We start from the raw sequence: 26,932 nt of genomic DNA, 5'->3' as shown, positions 1-26,932 counted from the left end.
CTATCCTTCCAGTAGACGGGCATGGCACCAGGAGATGGAACAGGATCCTTGATGCGAACAACTGGCTAAGACGATGGTGCAGACAACAAGGATTCGGATTCCTGGACCACGGTGTGAATTACTTGTACGATGGACTCCTCGCCAGAGACGGACTACACCTCAACAAACCTGGGAAACACACATTCGCCAGAAGACTCGCTACACTCATCAGGAGGGCGTTAAAGGGACACTGTCACCTGAATTTGGAGGGAACAATCTTCAGCCATGGAGGCGGGGTTTTCGGGTGTTTGATTCACCCTTTCCTTACCCGCTGGCTGCATGCTGGCTGCAATATTGGATTGAAGTTCATTCTCTGTCCTCCGTAGTACACACCTGCGCAAGGCGCAGCACTTTTAGACCTAATACTATCTAATAGACCTGACAGAATAACAAATCTGCAGGTGGTCGGGCATCTAGGAAATAGCGACCACACTATTGTACAGTTTCACCTGTCTTTCACTAGGGGGACTTGTCAGGGAGTCACAAAAACACTGAACTCTAGAAAGGCAAAGTTTGACCAGCTTAGAGATGCCCTTAATCTGGTAGACTGGGACAATATCCTCAGAAATAAGAATACAGATATTAAATGGAAAATGTTTAAGAACATCCTAAATAGCCACTGTAAGCAGTTTATACCTTGTGGGAATAAAAGGACTAGAAATAGGAAAAACCCAATGTGGCTAAACAAAGAAGTAAGACAGGCAATCAACAGTAAAAAGAAAGCATTTGCACTACTAAAGCAGGATGGCACCATTGAAGCTCTAAAAAACTATAGGGAGAAAAATACTTTATCTAAAAAACTAATTAAAGCTGCCAAAAAGGAAACAGAGAAGCACATTGCTAAGGAGAGTAAAACTAATCCCAAACTGTTCTTCAACTATATCAATAGTAAAAGAATAAAAACTGAAAATGTAGGCCCCTTAAAAAATAGTGAGGAAAGAATGGTTGTAGATGACGAGGAAAAAGCTAACATATTAAACACCTTCTTCTCCTCGGTATTCACGGTGGAAAATGAAATGCTAGGTGAAATCCCAAGTAACAATGAAAACCCTATTTTAAGGGTCACCAATCTAACCCAAGAAGAGGTGCGAAACCGGCTAAATAAGATTAAAATAGATAAATCTCCGGGTCCGGATGGCATACACCCACGAGTAGGGTTGAGCGAAACGGGTCGTTCATTTTCAAAAGTCGCCGACTTTTGGCAAAGTCGGGTTTCATGAAACCGCATGTGCGGGGTCGGCCATGCGGTACGCGACTTTCGCGCCAAAGTCGCGTTTCAATTACGCGAAAAGCGCCATTTCTCAGCCAATGAAGGTGAACGCAGAGTGTGGGCAGCGTGATGACATAGGTCCTGGTCCCCACCATCTTAGAGAAGGGCATTGCAGTGATTGGCTTGCTGTCTGCGGCGTCACAGGGGCTATAAAGGGGCGTTCCCGCCGACCACCATCTTACTGCTGCTGATCTGAGCTTAGGGAGAGGTTGCTGCCACTTCGTCAGAAGCAGGGATAGCGTTAGGTAGGGTCCATTAACCACCAAACCGCTTGTGCTGTAGCGATTTCCACTGTCCAACACCACCTTCGGTGTGCAGGGACAGTGGAAGCTACATTTTTTTTTTTTCTCAGCGCTGTAGCTCATTGGGCTGCCCTAGAAGGCTCCGTGATAGCTGCATTGCTGTGTGTACGCCGCTGTGCAAACCAACTGCTTTTTTCAAAGCACAAATCCTGTTGTTCTGCACAGCTATCTTGTTTGTTTGTCCACACTTTTTATTTAATTTGTGCATCAGTCCACTCCTTATTGCTGCATGCCATACCTGGCTGAGATTACTAGTAATTGTCCTAGACAGTCCCTGTTTTTTTTTTTTGTGGGAGATTAAGATTGGCATTTCTGCTAGAGTGCCATCCCTGTGTGTGCCATCTCTCACTCAGTGGGCCATAGAAAGCCTATTTATTTTTTTGCTTGATTTGGGTTCTAAAATCTACCTGAAAAAATCACTACATCAATCAGTGGGAGAAAAATATTGGCCTCAGGGCTTGTGTGCCACTCCTGACTCCTGTGTGTGCCATCTCTCACTCAGTGGGCCATAGAAAGCCTATTTATTTTTTTGCTTGATTTGGGTTCTAAAATCTACCTGAAAAAATCACTACATCAATCAGTGGGAGATAAATATTGGCCTCTGGACTTGTGTGCCACTCCTGACTCCTGTGTGTGCCATCTCTCACTCAGTGGGCCATAGAAAGCCTATTTATTTTTTTGCTTGATTTGGGTTCTAAAATCTACCTGAAAAAATCACTACATCAATTAGTGGGAGAAAAATATTGGCCTCAGGGCTTGTGTGCCACTCCTGACTCCTGTGTGTGCCATCTCTCACTCAGTGGGCCATAGAAAGCCTATTTATTTTTTTGCTTGATTTGGGTTCTAAAATCTACCTGATAAAATCACTACATCAATCAGTGGGAGAAAAATATTGGCCTCAGGGCTTGTGTGCCACTCCTGACTCTTGTGTGTGCCATCTCTCACTCAGTGGGCCATAGAAAGCCTATTTATTTTTTTTTGCTTGATTTGGGTTCTAAAATCTACCTGAAAAAATCACTACATCAATCAGTGGGAGAAAAGTATTGGCCTCTGGGCTTGTGTGCCACTCCTGACTCCTGTGTGTGCCACCTCTCACTCAGTGGGGCATAGAAAGCCTTTATTTTTTATTTTTTTTTAATTTGGTTTCTAAATTGTCCTTGAAAAAATCATTTTATTTTATTTGGTTTCTAAATTCTTCCAGAAAAAATCATTTTATTTTATTTTGTTTCTAAAGTCTCCCTGAAAAAAAATAAATAAATAAAACAGTGGGAGATTAATATTGCCCTTTCTGCTTGAGTGCCAGTCTTGACTCCTGGGTGTGGCATCTCTCTCTCTCTCAAATTATGGGCCATAGAAAGCCTAATTATTTTTTTGCTTGATTTGGGTTCCAAAATCTACCTGAAAAAATCACTACATCAATCAGTGGGAGAAAAATATTGGCCTCTGGGCTTGTGTGCCACTCCTGACTCCTGTGTGTGCCATTTCTCACTCAGTGGGCCATAGAAAGCCTATTTATTTTTTTGCTTGATTTGGGTTCTAAAATCTACCTGAAAAAATCACTACATCAATCAGTGGGAGAAAAATATTGGCCTCTGGGCTTGTGTGCCACTCCTGACTCCTGTGTGTGCCATCTCTCACTCAGTGGGCCATAGAAAGCCTTTTTTTTTTTATTTGGTTTCTAAATTGTCCCTGAAAAAATCATTTTATTTTATTTTGTTTCTAAATTCATCCTGAAAAAATCATTTTATTTTATTTTGTATCTAAAGTCTCCCTGAAAAAAAATAAGTAAATAAAACAGTGGGAGATTAATATTGCCCTTTCTGCTTGTGTGCCAGTCTTGACTCCTGGGTGTGCCATCTCTCTCTCTCTCTCTCTCTCTCAAATTGTGGGCCATAGAAAGTCTATTTATTTTTTTGCTTGATTTGGGTTCTAAAATCTACCTGAAAAAATCACTACATCAATCAGTGGGAGAAAAATATTGGCCTCTGGGCTTGTGTGCCCCTCCTGACTCCTGTGTGTGCCATCTCTCACTCAGTGGGGCATAGAAAGCCTTTTTTTTTTAATTTGGTTTCTAAATTGTCCCTGAAAAAATCATTTTATTTTATTTGGTTTCTAAATTCTTCCTGAAAAAATCATTTTATTTTAATTTGTTTCTAAAGTCTCCCTGAAAAAAAAAAATAAAAAAATAGGTGGGAGATTAATATTGCCCTTTCTGCTTGTGTGCCAGTCTTGACTCCTGGGTGTGCCATCTCTCTCTCTCTCTCAAATTGTGGGCCACAGAAAGCCTATTTTTTTTTTTTGCTTGATTTGGGTTCCAAAATCTATCTGAAAAAATCACTACATCAATCAGTGGGAGAAAAATATTGGCCTCTGGGCTTGTGTGCCACTCCTGACTCCTGTGTGTGCCATCTCTCACTCAGTGGGCCATAGAAAGCCTTTTTTTGTTTTTTTATTTGGTTTCTAAATTCTTCCTAAAAAAATCATTTTTTTTTAATTTTGTTTCTAAAGTCTCCCTGAAAAAAAAAAAAAAAATAAAACAGTGGGAGATTAATATTGACATTTGTGCTTGAGTGACAGTCCTGCGTGTGTGGCATCTCTGTGATTTGGTGCCACAGAAAACAGAGTGTGTAACATTGTGCCTGATTTTCCTTGTGGTCTCACCAACCTGTAAAGGGATATTGAAATCATACTGAAGTTATAGGTCACCGTGTAAGTTGTTTGACAGCAACAAATAAAGTTACTTTGGTTAAGTTTTTAAAACAATGAGGAAGTCTGGTGCAAGAGGTCGTGGCCGTGGGCGTTCATTGTCAGCTGGTAATGATGGTAGTGATAGTGGAGCATCAGGTGGTCGTGGGAAAAAAAATATTCCACCTAAGTCTTGAGCTGTGGAGCCAGGTTCGTCGTCTGGCTACACAAGGCCTCGAACGCTCTCTTTTCTGGGAGTAGGAAAACCGCTTTTAAAGCCGGAGCAGCAACAGCAAGTTTTGGCTTACCTTGCAGACTCAGCCTCTAGCTCTTTTGCCTCCTCTTCTGAAACTGGTAAATGTAAAAGCAGCGCGTCGCTTGTGGATGTTCACGGCCAGGGACAAGTCGCTTCCTTGTACTCTTCAGCAAAAACAACAACAAGAGAGAAGGATGCAGCAGGCGACACAACGGGTTACTCCATGGAGCTCTTTACACATACCGTCCCTGGCTTAGAAAGTGAAACACTTAACAGGCCATGCCCATTACAAGTAGATTCTGACATGGAGTGCACTGATGCACAGCCACAGCCAGACTACTATGCTGGTCCTTTGACTCAGACCACAACATTGCCCTCTCAGGGTACTGATCCACAATCAGACCCTGATGAGACTATGTTGCCCCGTCACGAACGCTATACCACCGACCGACACGGTGACACAGACGAAGTTGCACACGAGCTAGAAGAGGAGGTAATAGATGACCCAGTTGTTGACCCCGATTGGCAGCCATTGGGGGAACAGGGTGCAGGCGGCAGTAGTTCAGAAGCGGAGGTGGAGGAGGGACCGCAGCAGGCATCAACATCACAACACGTTCCATCTGCCGGGCCCGTATCTGGCCCAAAACGCGTGTCAAAGCCAAAACCTGTTGGAGGACAGCGTGGCCATCCGGTTAAAGCTCAGTCTGCAATCCCTGAAAAGGGATCCGATGCTAGGAAGAGTGCAGTCTGGCATTTTTTTATACAACATCCAATTGATCAGCGCAAAGTCATCTGTCAAAAATGTTCAACTAGCTTAAGCAGAGGTCAGAATCTGAAAAGTCTCAATACAAGTTGCATGCATAGACATTTAACCACCATGCATTTTCAAGCCTGGACTAACTACCAAACGTCCCTTAAGGTTGTAGCACCCTCGGCCAATGAAGCTAGTCAGCAACGCAACATCCCTTCCGTCACTGTAAGGCCACCATTTTCCGCACCACCGGCAGTATCTGTGCAGGTTTCTTTGCCAGCCAAAAGCAGTCAGGGTCAGGGAATCACCAGTTTTGTAGGAGGACATATTGCATCTAGGGCACCGGCGGAAACAATACCGTCTCCAACCGTCTCTCAGTCTGCCATGTCCACCGGCACACTCGCTAGTTCCACGATCTCCAGCTCTCCAGTCCAGCTCACCCTACATGAGACTCTGGTTAGAAAAAGGAAGTACTTATCCTCGCATCCGCGTACACAGGGTTTGAACGCCCACATAGCTAGACTAATCTCGTTAGAGATGATGCCCTACCGGTTAGTTGAAAGTGAAGCTTTCAAAGCCCTGATGGAGTACGCTGAACCACGCTACGAGCTACCCAGTCGACACTTTTTTTCCAGAAAAGCCATCCCAGCCCTGCACCAGCATGTTAAACAGCGCATCGTCCATGCACTCAGGCAATCTGTGAGTACAAAGGTGCACCTGACTACAGATGCATGGACCAGTAGGCATGGCCAGGGACGTTACGTGTCCATCACGGCACACTGGGTGAATGTGGTGGATGCAGGGTCCACAGGGGACATCAATTTCGGGACAGTTGTGCCTAGCCGACGGTCTAGGAAACAGTTGGCTGTAGGCGTTCGCACCCCCTCCTCCTCGTCCTCCTGCAGAAGCGACAGCTCTTCCACAGACCGCAGTCGGCCAACCACTCCATCGGCAGCTGACACTGTTGCACACCAGTTGTCCCATTATGGGCCAGCTACTGGCAAGCGTCAGCAGGCTGTATTGGCTATAAAGTGTTTGGGCGACAACAGACACACCGCGGAAGTTCTGTCTGAGTTCTTGCAACAAGAAACGCAGTCGTGGCTGGGCACAGTAGATCTTGAGGCAGGCAAGGTAGTGAGTGATAACGGAAGGAATTTCATGGCTGCCATCTCCCTTTCCCAACTGAAACACATTCCTTGCCTGGCTCACACCTTAAACCTGGTGGTGCAGTGCTTATTGAAAACTTATCCTGGGTTCTCCGACCTGCTCCTCAAAGTGCGTGGACTTTGCTCACATATCCGACGTTTGCCTGTACACTCCAGCCGTATGCAGACCTATCAGCGGTCTTTGAACCTTCCCCAGCATCGCCTAATCATAGACGTTGCAACAAGGTGGAACTCAACATTGCACATGCTTCAGAGACTGTGCCAACAGAGGCGGGCTGTTATGTTTTTGTGGGAGGATACACATACACGGGCAGGCAGTAGGATGGCAGACATGGAGTTGTCAGGTGTGCAGTGGTCGAAGATACAAGACATGTGTCAAGTCCTTCAGTGTTTTGAGGAATGCACACGGCTGGTTAGTGCAGACAACACCATAATAAGCATGAGCATCCCCCTAATGTGTCTGCTGATGCAAAGTTTGACGCACATAAAGGATCAGGCGTCTGCACCAGAGGAAGAGGAAAGCCTTGATGACAGTCAGCCATTGTCTGGTCAGGGCAGTGTACAGGACGAGGTAGCGGGCGAAGAGGAGGTGGAGGACGAGGAGGTGGAGGACGAGGAGGATGATGGGGATGAGTATATTTTTAATGAGGAAGCTTTCCCGGGGGCACTGGAAATTGGTTGCGTGGCAAGGCCGGGTTCTGGTTTTTTGAGGGACACAAGTGACGTAGATTTGCCTGAAACTGCCCCTCAACCAATCACTACCGCAGATTTGACAACTGGAACTTTGGCCCACATGGCGGATTATGCCTTACGTATCCTCAAAAGGGACACACGCATTACTAAAATGATGAACGATGATGATTACTGGTTGGCCTGCCTCCTTGATCCTCGCTATAAAGGCAAATTGCAAAATATTATGCCACATGAGAACTTGGAACTAATATTAGCAACCAAACAATCAACTCTTGTTGACCGTTTGCTTCAGGCATTCCCAGCACACAGCGCCCGTGATCGTTCTCACACGAGCTCCAGGGGGCAGCAGACCATGAGTGTTAGGGGTGCACACATCAGAAGTGGCGTTGGACAGAGGGGTTTTCTGACCAGGTTGTGGAGTGATTTTGCTATGACCGCAGACAGGACAGGTACTGCTGCATCAATTGAAAGTGACAGGAGACAACATTTGTCCAGTATGGTTACTAACTATTTTTCATCCCTTATCGATGTTCTCCCTCAACCGTCATTCCCATTTGATTACTGGGCATCAAAATTAGACACCTGGCCAGAATTGGCAGAATATGCATTGCAGGAGCTTGCTTGCCCGGCAGCTAGTGTCCTATCAGAAAGAGTATTCAGTGCTGCAGGTTCAATATTAACCGAAAAAAGGACTCGTCTGGCTACCCAAAATGTTGATGATCTAACATTCATTAAAATGAACCACAACTGGATTTCGAATTCTTTTGCCCCACCTTGCCCGGCAGACACCTAGCTTTCCTACGAAAAGCTCTTGCCTGTGGACTACTGTGAATTACTTTTCTAATGTCTTAATTTGCTGCAGCTGATTGTCCAGCATACGACATGTTTACACCTCCCTAAATGGCCAAACTCCCCATACGGGGCCGTGGTATCGCGACTTGGCGCAAGCACCCGTGAGAGTGCTGTTTGTCTGAAGAGGTGGGTGTGCCCGCTTTTGGTCGACGGCACTGCCACTGGGTCCCTCATAGTACAATAAACTGTCTCTGGCGGTGGTGGTGCGCACCCAACGTCAGACACACTGTTGTAACATGAGGGGCCCTGGGCCTGTACCGCCGTCCACAAGAGAGTTCACCCACCCCCAGGTCAAACATTACTCTGCCACTTCCACAATTATCTCTCACACTTCCACCAATGTTTAGACTATGCGCTGACATCCTTCCATTCCTGCCACTGACAATACCATTGTGTTGACATGTATAATGGTACTTAACATAGTCGGGGCAGTGTCCTCTATTTACCCAAGTAAAAACTTTGCGCCAAATTAGTAGGTCAGAAACAACGCAGAGGATCCCACCCCTGTACCTAAAGATTGCACCCTTTAGTGTTTTCGCTGGATTTTAATGTGAGACATTCACATTTATGTATTGTTTTGGACTACTAACTGGCAGACACTCATTACAATCATCCTCCGCTGACCAGGCCACTGCTGGCCGTGTTCCCCTGGAACCAATTTAAAATTGCCTACAGCCATCTGTTATTATGTTAGGCCTTCGATGCCTGTCTGCGGTCACTCCTTCCACTAGGCGTCCACTGACCAGACCACTGCTATCCGTGTTCCCCTGGAACCAATTTTAAATTGCCTACAGCCAGCCCAATTTTTTTATGTTAGGCCTTCGAAGCCTGTCTGCGGTCCGTTCTTTCTACTACTACTACACTGACCAGGCCACTGCTGCCCGTGTTCCCCTGGAACCAATTTAAAATTGCCTACAGCCATCTGTTATTATGTTAGGCCTTCGAAGCCTGTCTGCGGTCCGTTCTTTCTACTATTACTACACTGACCAGGCCACTGCTGCCCGTGTTCCCCTGGAACCAATTTTAAATTGCCTACAGCCAGCCCAATTTTTTTATGTTAGGCCTTCGAAGCCTGTCTGCGGTCCGTTCTTTCTACTACTACTACACTGACCAGGCCACTGCTGCCCGTGTTCCCCTGGAACCAATTTAAAATTGCCTACAGCCATCTGTTATTATGTTAGGCCTTCGATGCCTGTCTGCGGTCACTCCTTCCACTAGGCCTCCACTGACCAGACCACTGCTGCCCGTGTTCCCCTGGAACCAATTTTAAATTGCCTACAGCCAGCCCAATTTTTTTATGTTAGGCCTTCGAAGCCTGTCTGCGGTCCGTTCTTTCTACTACTACTACACTGACCAGGCCACTGCTGCCCGTGTTCCCCTGGAACCAGTTTTAAATTGCCTACAGCCATCTGTTATTATGTTAGGCCTTTGATGCCTGTCTGCGGTCACTCCTTCCACTAGGCCTCCACTGACCAGACCACTGCTGCCCGTGTACCCCTGGAACCAATTATAAAGTGCCTACAGCCCAATTTTTTTATGTTAGGCCTTCGAAGCCTGTCTGCGGTCCGTTCTTTCTACTACTGCTACACTGACCAGGCCACTGCTGCCCGTGTTCCCCTGGAACCAATTTAAAATTGCCTACAGCCATCTGTTATTATGTTAGGCCTTCGATGCCTGTCTGCGGTCACTCCTTCCACTAGGCCTCCACTGACCAGACCACTGCTGCCCGTGTTCCCCTGGAACCAATTTTAAATTGCCTACAGCCAGCCCAATTTTTTTATGTTAGGCCTTCGAAGCCTGTCTGCTGTCCGTTCTTTCTACTACTACTACACTGACCAGGCCACTGCTGCCCGTGTTACCCTGGATCCAATTTAAAATTGCCTACAGCCATCTGTTATTATGTTAGGCCTTCGATGCCTGTCTGCGGTCACTCCTTCCACTAGGCCTCCACTGACCAGACCACTGCTGCCTGTGTACCCCTGGAACCAATTATAAAGTGCCTACAGCCCAATTTTTTTATGTTAGGCCTTCGAAGCCTGTCTGCGGTCCTTCCTTCCAATAGTTCTCCACTGACCAGACCAATGCTGGCCGTGTACCCCTGGAACCCAGCTGAAAGTGCATGGAGCCTCCTTTTTTTCTTTGTTTTCTATTTAGAAAGCCCAGATGAACTACGCTGTACCACGGTTCAAGCTATCCAGTCGACATTTCTTTTGCGAGAAAAGCCATCCCAGCCCTCCACCAGCATGAAAAAGTCTGCATTGTCATAGCACTCAGGCAATCAAACAGTAGAAAGGTGCACCTGACAAGAGACGCATGGACCAGTAGGCATGTCCACAAAAAATTACGTGTCCATTACGGCGCACTGGGTTAATGTGTTGGATGCATGGTCCACAGGGGACAGCCTACAAAGTCTGTCTGCAGTCCCTAATTCAAATTTTCCTCCGCTGACCACACCACTGCTGCCCGTGTACCCCTGGAACCATTTTTAAAGTGCCTACAGCCTAATTATGTTATGTTAGGCCTACTACGCCTGTCTGCGGTCCCTCCTTCCAATACAATACTCGTCCACTGACAACACCACTGCTGCCCGTGGACCCCTGGAACCAATTTTTAATTGCATAGAGCATCATTTTTTTAATAGTAGGCATACAAAGTCTGTCTGCGGTCCACTATTGAAATTGTCCTCCACTGCCCAGAGCAATGCTGCCTGTGTACCCCTGTAACTTTTTTAAGCTGCAGTGAGCCACATTTTTGGTTTAAGGCCTACTACCTGTGTCTGTCTGCGCCACTCAATTCAGCTGTGTTCCTTTGAAAAAAGCTGAGCGTCAATAGTCTTGTTTTCAGCCTCTAGGAATTTTAAAACTGCATTGGGGGTACAACTTTGGTAGGGCCTACTAACGGTGTCTGCCGCCCCAAGGTGTGCCCCAGGTTTCGTCCACATTGCTTCGGTCTTCCGACTCTCGTTTAGTAGTTGTAGAAAACTATACTGCATTAGGCCTACAAATTGGGTATGGGGTGTAGAGAGATGGTGTGTTCCACTCCAAGGTGTTCTCCAGGTTGCCTTTCCTGAGCTTCTATCTTCAGGCTCTCGTTTAGTAGTTGTTGGAAACTAGACTGCATTAGGCCTACAAAATGGGTATGGGGTGTAGAGAGATGGTGTGTTCCACTCCAAGGTGTTCCCCAGGTTTCCTCTCCATTGCTTCGATCTTCATGCTCTCGTTTAGTAGTTGTTGGAAACTACGCTGCATTAGGCCTACAAATTGGGTATGGGGTGTAGAGAGATGGTGTGTTCCACTCCAAGGTGTTCTCCAGGTTGCCTTTCCTGAGCTTCTATCTTCAGGCTCTCGTTTAGTAGTTGTTGGAAACTAGACTGCATTAGGCCTACAAAATGGGTATGGGGTGTAGAGAGATGGTGTGTTCCACTCCAAGGTGTTCCCCAGGTTTCCTCGCCATTGCTTTGATCTTAATGCTCTCGTTTAGTAGTTGTTGGAAACTACACTGCATTAGGCCTACAAATTGGGTATGGGGTGTAGAGACGGTGTGTTCCACTCCAAGGTGTTCTCCAGGTTGTCTTTCCTGAGCTTCTATCTTCAGGCTCTCGTTTAGTAGTTGTTGGAAACTACACTGCATTAGGCCTAAAAAATGGGTATGGGGTGTAGAGAGATGGTGTGTTCCACTCCAAGGTGTTCCCCAGGTTTCCTTCTCCATTGCTTCGATCTTCATGCTCTCGTTTAGTAGTTGTTGGAAACTACGCTGCATTAGGCCTACAAATTGGGTATGGGGTGTAGAGAGATGGTGTGTTCCACTCCAAGGTGTTCCCCAGGTTTCCTTCTCCATTGCTTCGATCTTCATGCTCTCGTTTAGTAGTTGTTGGAAACCACGCTGCATTAGGCCTACAAATTGGGTATGGGGTGTAGAGAGATGGTGTGTTACACTCCAAGGTTTTCCCCAGGTTTCCTCTCCATTGCTTCGATCTTCTGGCTCTCGTTTAGTAGTTGTTGGAAACTACACTGCATTAGGCCTACAAATTGTGTATGGGGTGTAGAGACGGTGTGTTCCACTCCAAGGTGTTCTCCAGGTTGCCTTTCCTGAGCTTCTATCTTCAGGCTCTTGTTAAATAGTGGTTAAATGGAACAACTGCATTTGGCGTACTAGTTGGTTTGGGGCCTACTAACAGTGTCTGCCGCTCCTTGCTGTTCTCCTGGTTTCCTGTCCTGAAATTCCATTTTCAGGCTCTCGTTAAGTAGTTGTTAATGTTAGACTGCATTTGGCCTACTAGTTGGGTTGGGGCCTACTATCGGTGTCTGCCACTCCTTGCTGTTCTCCTCCACTGAACAAAGCTGTGCCGCCTGTTTACTACGGTTGTCAATTTTGAACTGCATTTCGACTACTTACTGATTTGGGCCTACTCTCTGTGTCAATTTTGAACTGCATTTAGCCCACTTTATTCTTTGGGCCTATATCTGTGTTTCCTCCTCATCCTGCCCATTGCCCAGCCAGTGATAGATGAGTCTGCTGGTACATTGACCCATAACGCAAAATTCCCCGTGCACGCTACACAGCAAGATTGTGACCCTGCTGAAAGTCAGGTTCCTCTTCCCGCATACCATACCACCTTACACAGGGACAAAGAGGAAGGTGCAGATGAAAGTGCAGGTTCCTTCATCAGGTGAGGGGAGGAATACTAGTTGGCGACGTCACTGGCACAGGGCCTCTCATAGTACGCAAAAGTGTTGCTGCCGGTGGGAGGCGCCCCCGCCGTGCAAACACACCGCTGTACTTTGAGGGGCCCTGTGCCAGTGCCAATGCCAACGAGTGGGCCCCCCCTGCTTGCTCAGGATCTCAGCACTTGCAAAGTTGAAATACTTACCTCTCCCTGCTCCACTGCCGTGACGTGTTCCAGATTTCCTGGGCCCACTAATTACTTGAACCAGCCCTACCCCCCACAACTTTAGCCAAATGACCCCCAATTTCAAATGCCTTCCAATTATTATAAGGTAAATTACGATTGACAAGCTTCTGTAACAAGAATGGATGTTTTTGCCATTAAAATGGGCAGTGTAGGTGTTTTCCTGGCCTCCACTCACTGCCGACTATGCTCCCCCATTGACTTGCATTGGGTTTCGTGTTTCGGGCGATACCCGACTTTTCGCGATAATCGGCCGATTCCACTCGACTCGACTTCTAAGATAGTCGGGTTTCGCGAAACACGGCTCGACTCTAAAAAAAAAGGTCAAGGTCGCTCAACCCTACCCACGAGTACTAAGAGAACTAAGTAATGTAATAGATGAACCATTATTTCTTATTTTTAGGGACTCTATAGCGACGGGGTCTGTTCCGCAGGACTGGCGCATAGCAAATGTGGTGCCAATATTCAAAAAGGGCTCTAAAAGTGAACCTGGGAATTATAGGCCAGTAAGTCTAACCTCTATTGTTGGTAAAATATTTGAAGGGTTTCTGAGGGATGTTATTCTGGATTATCTCAATGAGAATAACTGTTTAACTCCATATCAGCATGGGTTTATGAGAAATCGCTCCTGTCAAACCAATCTAATCAGTTTTTATGAAGAGGTAAGCTATAGGCTGGACCATGGTGAGTCATTGGACGTGGTATATCTCGATTTTTCCAAAGCGTTTGATACCATGCCGCACAAGAGGATGGTACACAAAATGAGAATGCTTGGTCTGGGGGAAAATGTGTGTAAATGGGTTATTAACTGGCTTAGTGATAGAAAGCAGAGGGTGGTTATAAATGGTATAGTCTCTAACTGGGTCGCTGTGACCATTCGGGTACCGCAGGGGTCGGTATTGGGACCTGCTCTCTTCAACATATTCATTAATGATCTGGTAGAAGGTTTACACAGTAAAATATCGATATTTGCAGATGATACAAAACTATGTAAAGCAGTTAATACAAGAGAAGATAGTATTCTGCTACAGATGGATCTGGATAAGTTGGAAACTTGGGCTGAAAGGTGGCAGATGAGGTTTAACAATGATAAATGTAAGGTTATACACATGGGAAGAAGGAATCAATATCACCATTACACACTGAACGGGAAACCACTGGGTAAATCTGACAGGGAGAAGGACTTGGGGATTCTAGTTAATGATAAACTTACCTGGAGCAGCCAGTGCCAAGCACTAGCTGCCAAGGCACACAGGAACATGGGGTGCATTAAAAGAGGTCTGGATACACATGATGAGAGCATTATACTGCCTCTGTACAAATCCCTAGTTAGACCGCACATGGAGTACTGTGTCCAGTTTTGGGCACCGGTGCTCAGGAAGGATATAATGGAACTAGAGAGAGTACAAAGGAGGGCAACAAAATTAATAAAGGGGATGGGAGAACTACAATACCCAGATAGATTAGCGAAATTAGGATTATTTAGTCTAGAAAAAAGACGACTGAGGGGCGATCTAATAACCATGTATAAGTATATAAGGGGACAATACAAATATCTCGCTGAGGATCTGTTTATACCAAGGAAGGTGACGGGCACAAGGGGGCATTCTTTGCGTCTGGAGGAGAGAAGGTTTTTCCACCAACATAGAAGAGGATTCTTTACTGTTAGGGCAGTGAGAATCTGGAATTGCTTGCCTGAGGAGGTGGTGATGGCGAACTCAGTCAAGGGGTTCAAGAGAGGCCTGGATGTCTTCCTGGAGCAGAACAATATTGTATCATACAATTATTAGGTTCTGTAGAAGGACGTAGATCTGGGGATTTATTATGATGGAATATAGGCTGAACTGGATGGACAAATTGTTAGGTGTCGAGTTCCCGCTTCTGCACAAGGGGAATCTCGAGCCATCTCCGCTGCGGTCTCCCATTCTTATCCAGCCACAGTGGAGTCTGCTCAGCAGAGACGTCGGTCCCAGCGTCTTGCTCAGTCTCACTCTGTACAAAGAGTTACTGCTGCTTTTCCTGCTTCTGCCATTGAAGTCAGTGTTGGGCAGTGGCGAACAGATGCTTTTGGGGCTAAGTCCTGCCTTTCTCTTTCTGAGCATGCCCAGGGCAAGATCTCCCATTGGAGATCGAGGGTCACATGCTCAGGTACTGCAGCACATCCCATTAGTCCTCCAGGAAGGTCATGAAAGGGCAAAACTTTGGTAGCAGCTTCCCATTGGTCCTTTATTGGAAGGTCCTGAACGTGCTGCAACTATATAAGCTGCGCATGACCGCACGGCCATGCGCTAGTGTACATTTGTAAATGTGTGTGTGTTGTGAGTGAAAGTCGCTCTTTAAATAACCCTCCCTATTGGATGACTGTTCGCGGAAGGTGTATGTTTGCTATCTAGCGCCCGACTTAGCCATCAGCACGTAAACACACAATACAGCGTCTAATTGCTGTGACCGCGAGTGCGGCGCCTTGTGCTTTCACAGCGCTTTCCTGACCCAAGCCTGGGTGGTTAGTGGCGTTCGCCAGTGCGGCACTGCATGCACTCTCGTGCTTCTATTGCTGTCACTCTGACACCTCAGTAGCGGTGTCGAGCGCATGAGGTCTATGTACTCAAATCCTGTGTATTGGGATTGAGTTCTGAGACTCGTTGCTTGCGCTCTTGGTGCGGTACCACGGCCCTGTGACGTAACAGGGTTCGCTTCCTTCACACAGGGTGAGGTTAGCCCATGTGTGTATTCACTTTGTACCGCCATATAGTCCGTCATTACTTGGCAGCAGGTTCCATCTCTGCACGGTGGACCCCGGGCTGTGAACGCACCATACTCTATCTGTCTTATTATTTGGTGCGTTCCGCTAGCCCTAACATTACACTAGCGCCAGAGTCTGGCTAGTAATGACGGACAAACAGCAATCCTTGCGGTAAATCCAGCAGCTGGAGGGTAGGTTGGAGACTCTCGAGAGCTCAACCTCAGCTGTGGATGTTACCGCAGTTGCTGTACAGGCTGCTAGCGTGGCTGCAGCAACCTTGTCCATTGCCACCCCTGTTCCGACATTATCTCGCCTCCCGCTGCCAGAAAAATTTTCTGGTGATAGCAAATTTTGTAAGGGATTCGTGAGTCAGTGCTCTATTCACCTCGAGCTCCTGGCTGCACGTTTCCCCACAGAGCGGGCTAAGGTGGGATTTATTGTGTCTCTCTTGTCGGCCAGGACGTTGGAATGGGCTACGCCGCTGTGGGAGCGTGGCGATCATGTGGTGCAGAGTGCTCCGCTGTTCCTGAGCACTCTGAAACAGGTCTTTTTAGGACCTCAAGTCACCCATGATACTGCGCTCCAACTGCTGGCATTAACTCAGGGTGAGTCCTTGGTCAGTCATTTTGCCGTCCAATTCCGCACTTTAGCTTCTGAGCTGGACTGGTCGGATAAAGCCCTTATCCCCATATTTTGGAGGGGCCTGGCTGATCACGTTAAGGACGCTCTGGCCACTAGGGAGATTCCTGCCACAATGGAGGAGTTAATAACTGTCTCCACTCGAATTGACCTCCGTTTTAATGAGCGGAGGTTAGAGCGAGCCCAGTGTAGGCAGAGGTTTCGGCTGGCTCCTACCTTCGCCAAACCTCTGGAATCTCCGGTCCTGGTTCCTGAGTCACATGAGGCCATGGAAGTGTCACAAGCGGTATCTAAGTCCCGGACCGCTTGTGCACTCAAGGTCTGTCATGTTTGCCAGCACGACAACCATAATCATCTAAGGGGTATGCCAGGTAGAGGATAAGAAGTGAAATACACATAAATAAGCATAAAATATCTGTTTATTAATACATTCATTAAAAATATGGGGGACACAAAAACAGTGTAGCATAAAAAAGACAAAAAATGGGACCTCCAAGTGGTACCGGGAGAGGGGAGCCAAACACAGTAATGATGGATGTTATAGAATAATATATATGCTGCATAAAATAGATCCCTCTCCAAGGCAAGATGTTACTAGTTTATGGAGTATAAATGTAGCGCAAATATTGTAGCTTAGCTCGTCCAACAGGTATAATCAAACATCTTATAGAGCGTCTGGGAGAGCGTCTGGGAGAGCGCAGCCACACACCGCTATATGACTGCTAGATCCTCGGGCACTGGCCTCTATCCCCTCCGCGGCTCTGCACAGGTAATAAAATTCACTCTGCAATATGCCATACCTCTCTTAGCCACTGATGCTGTGACTACATAGGGATTTCTGCTTTAGCCTCTTGGGCAGCTTTTTTAAGCACCAGCGGTTCCTTGTATTTTGGAAATACCCCTTCTCATTGCACAGCTTTTTGATCTCGTGACTATATACACAATGTATGTGAGGGCTCTATAAGATGTTTGATTATACCTGTTGGACGAGCTAAGCTACAATATTTGCGCTACATTTATACTCCATAAACTAGTAACATCTTGCCTTGGAGAGGGATCTATTTTAGGCAGCATATATATTATTCTATAACATCCATCATTACTGTGTTTGGCTCCCCTCTCCCGGTACCACTTGGAGGTCCCATTTTTTGTCTTTTTTTATGCTACACTGTTTTTGTGTCCCCCTTATTTTTAATGAATGTATTAATAAACAGATATTTTATGCTTATTTATGTGTATTTCACTTCTTATCCTCTACCTGGCATACCCCTTAGAGCAGGGGTCCCCAACTCCAGGCCTCGAGGGCCGCCAACAGTGCAGGTTTTCAGGATTTCTTTAGTATTGCATCGGTGGTAATGTGATCATCTGCACAGGTGATGATTCCAACCCCTGTGCAATACTAAGGAAATCCTGAAAACCTGCACTGTTGGCGGCCCTCGAGGCCTGGAGTTGGGGACCCCTGCCTTAGAGGATTATGGTTGTCGTATATCCTTTGAAGTGACTTTTTGAGCCACGAATATGATTTAGGACTTTGATAATGAATGTTTGCCAGCAGTCAGGACATCTAGCCACCAGATGTCCTCAGCGGTCGAGGAAACGTCAGCGTCTAGTGGTAGTAGGTGGAGGTACACTAGACACGGCGACGTTTGCCTCTAAATTGTCCTTTAAGGGGACAATTATTATAGGCTCATTCTTCCACTCGGTAGAGCTCTGCGTGGATTCTGGGGCGGAGGGCAATTTTATGTCTTCTGCCTTCGCCCAACGTCATGCAATACCCCTGGTTATGCTAGCTCAACCAGTAACGGTACGAGTGGTGAATGGGTCGACACTGCCTTCACAGATAACACACCAGACCATCCCTTTTACTCTGTCCATGTCGCCATCTCATCAGGAGATTATATCTCTGCTCGTCATTCCTGAGGGAATTGATGAGGTCCTGTTGGGAATACCTTGGCTACGGTACCACTCTCCTCATATCGAGTGGTCCTCAGGCAGAATTCTGGAATGGGGCGAATCTTGTGGGGGTAGGTGTCAGAGGGAGTGTGTTCAGGTTGCTACTACAGAGGTACCCGCAGATATATCCTCTCTCCCCAAGCAGTATTGGTCTTATGCAGACGTGTTCTCCAAAAAGGCGGCGGAGATCCTTCCGCCCCATCGCCCCTATGACTGTCCTATTGATCTCTTGCCTGGTGCTGAGCCTCCCCTGGGTCGAGTCTATCCGTTATCTCTCCCGGAGACGGAGGCAATGTCACAGTACATCCAGGAAAATCTGGCAAGAGGATTCATTAGGAAGTTAGTGTCACCTGCTGGGGCAGGGTTCTTCTTCGTGCAGAAGAAGAATGGGGAATTGCGTCCATGGATAGACTACAGGGGTCTTAACGCCATCACCGTTAAGAATAAGTATCCTTTGCCCTTGATATCTGAGCTCTTCGATAGGCTTCGGGGAGCAAGGGTATTTACTAAATTAGAGGGGGACGAATGGAAGACGGCTTTTAACACCAGGGATGGGCACTATGAATATCTGGTGATGCCCTTCGGGCTCTGTAATGCCCCAGCCGTTTTCCAAGACTTTGTGAACGACATCTTCCGAGATATGCTTTCCACCTCGGTCGTAGTCTATCTGGATGATATTCTCATCTACTCTCCAGATATTGACTCCCACCGGAGAGATATTTGCAAAGTCTTCGACCTCCTACGGGCAAACTCCCTCTATGCCAAGTTGGAGAAGTGTATGTTCGAGCAGGACTCCTTACCTTTCCTAGGCTACATCATCTCTGCCCAGGGATTGGCTATGGAACCTGCCAAACTACAGGCTGTGATGGACTGGCAGGAACCCCATTCTCTTAAAGCGGTGCAGCGCTTTATGGGGTTCATTAATTATTATCGCCAGTTCATTCCGCACTTCTCAACTTTGGTAGCTCCCTTGGTTGCCCTCACCAAGAAGGGGGCAAATCCCAAATTGTGGTCTGAGGAGGTCTCCAAGGCCTTTAACTCCATAAAGTCACGCTTCGCTAGCGCTCCCATCCTACATCGCCCCGATGTTGATAAGCCATTTATCATGGAGGTGGATGCCTCTTCTGTTGGTGCTGGAGCAGTCCTCTTCCAAAAGGATGCTCAAGGTCGGAAGCATCCTTGCTTCTTCTTTTCTAAGACCTTCTCACCAGCAGAGAGGAATTATTCCATCGGGGACAGGGAGTTGCTAGCCATGAAGTTGGCTTTCTCGGAGTGGAGACATCTCTTGGAGGGAGCACGTTTTCCCTTCCAAGTCTTCACAGACCATAAAAATGTGGTGTACCTGCAGACAGCCAAGCGGTTGAATTCTCGCCAGGCCAGATGGTCCTTATTCTTCTCCCGGTTTCATTTCACCCTCCATTTTCTTTCTGGGGAGAAGAACATTCGGGCCGACGCTCTCTCTCGCTCCGTTGTGTCATCTGCGGAGGAGGAAGAGGAGCCTCGGCTTATTGTCCCCACCGAGAGCTTGAGAACTGTGGCCCCGGTTTCGCTAGAGTCTGTGCCTCCGGGCAAGACTTTTGTACCATCCAGTTTGCGACCGGAGGTTCTCTCTTGGGCACACTCGTCCAGGGTGGGTGGACATTTTGGTTCCAAAAGGACATCTGAGTTACTGGCGACGACATACTGGTGGCCGCATATGGCTCGTGATGTCGCAGAATATGTTCGGGCGTGTGTCTCTTGCGCCAAGAACAAGTCCCCTCGGCAACAGCCAGCTGGTTTGCTTTACCCTCTGCCGGTGGCGGACAGGCCCTGGGAGATGGTCGGGATGGACTTTGTGGTGGGCTTACCCAAGTCTCGTAACTGCACCATTATCTGGGTGATCACCGACCATTTTTCCAAAATAGTGCACTTGGTGCCTCTTCCACGGCTACCTTCTGCACGGGCGTTGGCTGTCTTGTTCATCAAACATATCTTTCGCCTACACGGTATGCCAGACAAAATTGTTAGTGACCGGGGTCCCCAGTTTGCGTCTCGATTCTGGAGAGAGCTTTGTCGTCTACTCAGTATTGAGTTGAATCTCTCTTCGGCATATCATCCCGAGACGAATGGGTTGGTAGAGAGGGCCAACCAGACCTTGGTCACATATTTACGACATTTTGTTTCTGCCAGGCAGGATGACTGGGCATCCTTGCTACCGTGGGCAGAGTTTGCGCTTAACAACGCCATAGCCGACTCCACCGGTCAGACTCCATTCCTCCTAAATTACGGCCAGCATCCGCGTGTCCCTGTGCCCATGCCTGTGTCTTCTGCTGACTCCAGGGTGGCAGACTGGGCTGTGGAGGCACGGGACATTTGGGACCGCACTCAGGATGCCATTCGGGCCTCCAAGGAGAGAATGAGGTCCTCCGCCGATGCTCATCGGCGTCCCGCTCCTACCTTTGCTCCTGGCGACTTAGTGTGGCTCTCCGCCCGTAACATCAGGCTGCGTGTTGAGTCCACTAAGTTTGCACCTCGCTACTTGGGTCCCTTCAAGGTCCTTGAACAGGTTAACCCTGTGGTCTACCGTCTGGCCCTTCCTCCACGCTTGGGTATCACCGACACCTTTCATGTGTCCCTCTTGAAACCCGTATACATGTCCCGGTTTTCCGAGTCATCTGCCGGGACATCGGGTTCGTCTACGGATGATTACGAGGTGAACGCTATTTTGGGGTGCAAGGTGGTACGTGGCAAAAAGTTCTATCTGGTGGATTGGAAGGGTTATGGCCCAGAGGACAGGTCCTGGGAGCCTGCTGAAAACATTCGGGCCCCACAGCTCATTGCTGCCTTCGAGCGTAGCGAGGCCCAAGGAGGGGGGGGTCCTAGGAGGGGGGGTAATGTTAGGTGTCAAGTTCCCGCTTCTGCACAAGGGGAATCTCGAGCCATCTCCGCTGCGGTCTCCCATTCTTATCCAGCCGCAGTGGAGTCTGCTCAGCAGAGACGTCGGTCCCAGCGTCTTGCTCAGTCTCACTCTGTACAAAGAGTTACTGCTGCTTTTCCTGCTTCTGCCATTGAAGTCAGTGTTGGGCAGCGGCGAGCAGATGCTTTTGGGGCTAAGTCCTGCCTTTCTCTTTCTGAGCATGCCCAGGGCAAGATCTCCCATTGGAGATCGAGGGTCACATGCTCAGGTACTGCAGCACATCCCATTGGTCCTCCAGGAAGGTCCTGAAAGGGCAAAACTTTGGTAGCAGCTTCCCATTGGTCCTTTATTGGAAGGTCCTGAACGTGCTGCAACTATATAAGCTGCGCATGACCGCACGGCCATGCGCTAGTGTACATTTGTAAATGTGTGTGTGTTGTGAGTGAAAGTCGCTCTTTAAATAACCCTCCCTATTGGATGACTGTTCGCGGAAGGTGTATGTTTGCTATCTAGCGCCCGACTTAGCCATCAGCACGTAAACACACAATACTGCGTCTTATTGCTGTGACCGCCAGTGCGGCGCCTTGTGCTTTCACAGCGCTTTCCTGGCCCAAGCCTGGGTGGTTAGTGGCGTTCGCCAGTGCGGCACTGCATGCACTCTCGTGCTTCTATTGCTGTCACTCTGACACCTCAGTAGCGGTGTCGAGCGCATGAGGTCTATGTACTCAAATCCTGTGTCTTGGGATTGAGTTCTGAGACTCATTGCTTGCGCTCTTGGTGCGGTACCACGGCCCTGTGACGTAACAGGGTTCGCTTCCTTCACACAGGGTGAGGTTAGCCCATGTGTGTATTCACTTTGTACCGCCATATAGTCCGTCATTACTTGGCAGCAGGTTCCATCTCTGCACGGTGGACCCCGGGCTGCGAACGCACCATACTCTATCTGTCTTATTATTTGGTGCGTTCCGCTAGCCCTAACACAAATGTCTTTTTTCGGCCTTACTAACTATGTTACTATGTTACTATGACTGCCTGCCAGACTATGGCCGTCGCTGATTGGTCGTGGCAATGGTCATGAGCGTTTTGCCACGACCAATCAGCGACTTGGATTTCCATGACAGACAGAGGCCGCGACCAATGAATATCCGTGACAGACAGAAAGACGGAAGTGACCCTTAGACAATTATATAGTAGATTGCAGTTCTGTAAAAGAAAACTGTTTATGGTATCGTAAATACTTAATAGTTGCTGATGTAAAAAAAAAAAAATAACTAATTGCATATGGACGACAACAGTCAGAAAGTAAAGTCACTGAACTTTTTTTAATGAGACATTGAACTTTTTTTTATACTCTCCTGTGAACCTAACCAAGCAGAGATGCTGAGTGGTGTACCTAAGCTGCAAGGTTTCAGGCAGTGTAGACAAGCAGCTGGCAGAATCCTAGATAGGGGGTGCAGCTGAGAGAGTTAATAGGACCAATATATGGGTTCAGGTTTGTTAGGAATGATTAGTTGTGATGGGCAGAACTAGTCTTTACCTCTCTCCAATCCAGAAGGTGCAGTTGGTTTAAAAGGGCAGCTGAGCTCCTGCTTGTCTGGGAGTGGAGGTGCAAACACCTCTGATATTTGTTTTTGTGTGCAAGGTGAAGGACCTGTGTAAGTTGTTTCATCTTTGCAAGTGGCCGAGTCTAAGGCCGGGGTCACACTTGTGTGTGCAATGTGAGAAACTCGCTCATCAATGCCCGGCACTTCCGCCGGCACTCTGGACCAGAGTGTGTGGCTGCATGTATTTCTATGCAGCTGAACACTCCAGTCCGAACCGCTGGCGGCAGTGCCGGGTATTGATGCGCGAATTTCTCACATTGCACACACAAGTGTGACCCCGGCCTTAGACTTCGAAGATTGAGCAGCTGAACTGCTGTTTTCTCATACTGCACTATGGATTTTTTGTTTTTTACTTTCTGGTGGAAGTGTACAGAGTTAACAAACCTTACTGATTGGACAAGAAAGAAACTGCGTGACTGTGTGAATGTTAACTTACATGCAAGCCAGTGAATCCCTACAACAGCTATATACAGTGGGGCAAAAAAGTATTTAGTCAGTCAGCAATAGTGCAAGTTCCACCACTTAAAAAGATGAGAGGCGTCTGTAATTTACATCATAGGTAGACCTCAACTATGGGAGACAAACTGAGAAAAAAAAATCCAGAAAATCACATTGTCTGTTTTTTTATCATTTTTTTTGCATATTATGGTGGAAAATAAGTATTTGGTCAGAAACAAACAATCAAGATTTCTGGCTCTCACAGACCTGTAACTTCTTCTTTAAGAGTCTCCTCTTTCCTCCACTCATTACCTGTAGTAATGGCAACTGATTAAACTTGTTATCAGTATAAAAAGACACCTGTGCACACCCTCAAACAGTCTGACTCCAAACTCCACTATGGTGAAGACCAAAGAGCTGTCAAAGGACACCAGAAACAAAATTGTAGCCCTGCGCCAGGCTGGGAAGACTGAATCTGCAATAGCCAACCAGCTTGGAGTGAAGAAATCAACAGTGGGAGCAATAATTAGAAAATGGAAGACATACAAGACCACTGATAATCTCCCTCGATCTGGGGCTCCACGCAAAATCCCACCCCGTGGGGTCAGAATGATCACAAGAATGGTGAGCAAAAATCCCAGGACCACGCATGGGGACCTAGTGAATGAACTGCAGAGAGCTGGGACCAATGTAACAAGGCCTACCATAAATAACACACTACGCCACCATGGACTCAGATCCTGCAGTGCCAGACGTGTCCCACTGCTTAAGCCAGTACATGTCCGGGCCCATCTGAAGTTTGCTAGAGAGCATTTGGATGATCCAGAGGAGTTTTGGGAGAATGTCCTATGGTCTGATGAAACCAAACTGGAACTGTTTGGTAGAAACACAACTTGTCGTGTTTGGAGGAAAAAGAATACTGAGTTGCATCCATCAAACACCATACCTACTGTAAAGCATGGTGGTGGAAACCTCATGCTTTGGGGCTGTTTCTCTGCAAAGGGGCCAGGACGACTGATCCGGGTACATGAAAGAATGAATGGGGCCATGTATCGTGAGATTTTGAGTGCAAATCTCCTTCCATCAGCAAGGACATTGAAGATGAAACGTGGCTGGGTCTTTCAACATGACAATGATCCAAAGCACACCGCCAGGGCAACGAAGGAGTGGCTTCGTAAGAAGCATTTCAAGGTCCTGGAGTGGCCTAGCCAGTCTCCAGATCTCAACCCTATAGAAAACCTTTGGAGGGAGTTGAAAGTCCGTGTTGCCAAGCGAAAAGCCAAAAACATCACTGCTCTAGAGGAGATCTGCATGGAGGAATGGGCCAACATACCAACAACAGTGTGTGGCAACCTTGTGAAGACTTACAGAAAACGTTTGACCTCTGTCATTGCCAACAAAGGATATATTACAAAGTATTGAGATGAAATTTTGTTTCTGACCAAATACTTATTTTCCACCATAATATGCAAATAAAATGTTAAAAAAACAGACAATGTGATTTTCTGGATTTTTTTTTCTCAGTTTGTCTCCCATAGTTGAGGTCTACCTATGATGTAAATTACAGACGCCTCTCATCTTTTTAAGTGGTGGAACTTGCACTATTGCTGACTGACTAAATACTTTTTTGCCCCACTGTATTCTGCAATTTGAGATCATGTAAGAAATGCCTACATTTATGCATGGTATGCCTATATTCATGAACAGTATAACTAAGCATGATCTTTAGGGATGAGCAGACCAGTGGAAGATCGGGTTCGTCGGGTTCAGCTGAAGTTTATAAAGATCAGCTTGGGTACCAGAACTTGACCCCGAACCCAAACTCAATATAAGTCAATGGAGACCTGAACATTGGTGTTGTAAAATAGCTGGAAAATGGTCGTAGTAAGGGTTAGCGGCCGCAAAAAGAAGAAAAATTAGGGTAAAAGCAGGATAATTGCCCTGCAAACAAATGATCTGGATAGGGAAATTACTTTAAAAAAATTGAATAAAAAAATAATAATCTTGAACCAGGAGGCGGAGGTCCAAGTAGAGGAGTGGAGCAGTGCCTGGCATGTGTAGTTTACTGTACTTGTTAATAAGTAAGTAGAGACCCCCAAAAATGACATGGAGTCCCCCCTATTTTTAATAACTAGCTTAAGCAAAGCAGACAGCTGGAGAAGGTCCATGAATATTGTCCCCTTCCCAGCCTAAGAACAACACTCAACCACCCTATAAATGGTGCATCCATTAGATTTGCAAATTTTGGTACTTAGCGTCAGTTCTTACTGACTGCAATTGGGATAATATTTTTTGGGTTGATGTCAGCTGTGTAATGTCAGCAGTCATCAAGCCCAGGGGTTAGTAATGGAGAAGCATCGATCAAATATCCCTATTACCAGTGGCGTAACTACAAACTTATGGGCCCCGGTGCGAACTTTCAAATGGGGCCCCCACACCATGCCAAAATATTTTCCACCTAAATTCACATTTTCCCTATTTATTTCGCACACTATAGCTTTATTTCAATGTTGTATAGTCTGACCTCAGTGGCGTACCTATCCGGTGCCCCATCCTGGTATATATCTGTCCCCCGTACTGCCATTGTTATGTAATGTATAAAAGAAAATAAACCATTATACTCAGGGGCTTACATAGAAGTCATGGGGATCCATATAAGAAGTATAATGCACCCCCATAGTCCTCCTTATAATATACTGCACAGTTCATAGTGTAGTATAATAGAATGCACCTCCATAGTCATCCATAAAGCATAATGCACAGCCCATAGTCCTCAATAAATTATAATGCACCCCATAGTACTTCATAGTAGTAAAATGCACCTCATAGTCCTCCTGTAAAGTATTATGCGCCCCATAGTCATATATAGTATCATGCAGCAGCCCCATAGGAGTATAAAATGCAGCAGCCCCATGGCAGTATAATGCATCCCCTTTCCCCCTACCCCCCATAGTAGTATAATGTGCCCCATACTGCGACTTTACAAAATAAAAAAAAGGTTATCCTTACCTGGCCGAGCTCCAGAGATGTCCTCACCCACGATTCAGCTGAGGTGTGCAGCGTCGTTCCAGCGTATGACAGTACAGTGACGTCATACATCAGCAACATGCACGCCGCCATCAGCTGTCGGCCTGTGATTGGCCGGCGGATGTTAACCATTGCCAGAGGTGTATCTAGATTTTCTGGCACCCGGGGCAAAATTCAGTTTGGCGCCCCCACCCCTCAAGCACACATGCGATTTGCACCCTTAATCACGTGCCGACGAGCTGCTCTTCCTAATTCAATGTTCAGTTAAAAACTGAGAGAAGCAGGAAGAGAAGCTCGTTGTTACCCAACAGTATGAAAATCGCATATGAGTAAAGCGGCCATGTGATTACTGCTGGAACCAGCAAGCAGAGCTGAATCCTGACAGTGAGTATATTTCAGGCTGTTAGGATTGGCTGCAGGCCTTCCTTTTACGAGGGGCGATCCAAAAGTAATGATAATCGGTTATTTCTATTGCACACAGAAATTAAAATAAAATGTTTTCTTCTCTCTTAGGTACCCACGAGTCCAGGAAAAAAAATCACTTAAATAGACCACGATTCCCGGGAGCTACATTCATTTGAATATGAACTGCCGAGGAGTGAACATCAAAATGGAAAAAAACGAGCTCAGAGCTGTCATCAAATACCTCTGCTTGAAAAAATGACTACCAAAGACATACACAGCGACTTGGTGGAAACATTGGGGGACT

This window comes from Ranitomeya imitator, chromosome 9, assembly GCF_032444005.1.
Source record: "Ranitomeya imitator isolate aRanImi1 chromosome 9, aRanImi1.pri, whole genome shotgun sequence".
NCBI lineage: Eukaryota > Metazoa > Chordata > Amphibia > Anura > Dendrobatidae > Ranitomeya > Ranitomeya imitator.
This window is presented reverse-complemented; position numbering follows the sequence as displayed.